Genomic DNA, 1,860 nt, shown 5'->3' with positions numbered 1-1,860 from the left:
AAACTGTTTTTAAAAAATGACTTCTGTATACTTTGACCCAGAAATTCCACATCTAGTTTATCCCGTACTTACATGTGGGCAAAGGTGAGAAATGTACATAGATACGGTATAACCCACACATGTGGTCAGTCGCTCAGTCATGTCCCACTGACTCTTTGCGACCCCATAGACTGTAGCCTGCCAAGCATGTTACAGGCCTGAGTGGACCTTGAGCTCTTGTTGAGAATTCAAGGTTCCTGCCCCAGTGCATCTATTTGCTTTTGGGGTTTGATTGTTGTGGTTGATGGATTCTGGTGTAAACACTTGTACCTTTCTGCAGCCAAGAATTTATTTAGAAACTAATCCACAAAACAAAGGGAGCAGGAACTTTGAGCCCACTGAAATTCAAGGTTACAAAAACATGACTGATGAGTGGGGAAGGCCCAACAAAAGTAAAGTTTCAGGAAAGGACAATCAGGTTTCTAAAATCCCTACAATGTAAAATGGACTTGGGGCCAGTGACATCAATTCAAAGCCCAAAAAGGGAGCCTCTGTGAGTGTATTGAGTGGAGGTGACTCTGGAGCAGTTATATGCATGTGAGTTGAATGAACTTACTTGGAGGAGCTTCCTAAGTGGCTCAGTAGTAAAGACTCTGCCTGCCAGGTAGGAAATGCAGGTTTGATCCCTGGGTTGGGAAGAATAGGAAATGGCAACCCACTCTGTTTTCTTGCCTGGAAAATCCCATGGCCAGAGGAGCCTCTTGGGCTACAGTTCATGAGGTTGCAAAGAGTTGGACCCAAATGACTGTGCACATACCACACACCACTTGGAGAGTCAGGCAGCTTCTCCATGGGTTTAGTGAAGATGGAGTGTGTTCTGTCCCATTTTATTAAAGTTATACTGTTGGGGGAAACCTAGAGAGGTCTGAACTAAGGCTGGTAGCAGTCGACTAGGGTTTTATTCCTTCTGGATAGCTGGGGTTGAATCCAAGAAAACTGACACCAGTGCTGTTGATGGATTTCTAGCTTTCCTGAGTGCTTCCATTATTAGCAGCAGCAGCAGGTGCCTGGCTGCCCACTCTGGAGCACAGGCCAGCAGGCATGAGTAACTTGGTCAAAGTGGTATCTCTGAGGGGCTGTTAGGGAACCAGAACTTGGGCCCAGCTCAGAGTGTATTTTTGTCTCCTTTTCTCCAATGGGCTAAGTACCAAGCAGTATCAAGGCCTATTCATGGCCATAGTAGCATCATGGGGATTATCAAAAGCAGAAGCAGAAAGTAACCCCTGGAAAAGGCTGTAGCTTCTTATTAGTCAGACAGGCAGAAACTCAGCAATACCTGGAGTGTTCTTAGAAATACAATTCTCAGACCTACTGAGTCAGAAAAACTGTACTTTAGTAAATCTTCCAAGTGATTCAACTAAATACTAAACTTTGAGAATCACTGATAGAATATCATTGCAAAGTAAAATAATTTATACTGAGAATGACAAACACAGTTTTGACTGAAAAAAATTGCACAACCTAAAAGTATTATGTTTTTTTAAAAAAATTTGTAATGGTCTGCTTTTTCACATCAACACATTTATTTTATTTTATTTATTTTTGGCTGTGCTGGGTCTTCACTGCTGCACGCAGGCTTTCTCTAGTTGCGAGAAAGAGGCCAATCTCTCTAGTTGTGGCACATGGACTTCTTGCTGTGGTGGCTTCTCCTGCTGCTGAGCACAGGCCCTAGGTGTGCGGGCTTCAGCAGCTGCAGTTCACGGGCTCTGGAGCACAGGCCTAGCAGTTGTGGCACATGGACTTCTTGCTGTGGTGGCTTCTCCTGCTGCCGAGCACAGGCCCTAGGCGTGCGGGCTTCAGCAGCTGCGGCTCACAGGCTCT

The sequence above is a fragment of the Bison bison genome, unplaced genomic scaffold (genome assembly GCF_000754665.1).
Source record: "Bison bison bison isolate TAMUID 2011002044 unplaced genomic scaffold, Bison_UMD1.0 scf7180017864338, whole genome shotgun sequence".
Taxonomy (NCBI): Eukaryota; Metazoa; Chordata; class Mammalia; order Artiodactyla; family Bovidae; genus Bison; species Bison bison.
Note: the sequence above shows the minus strand (reverse complement) of the source record.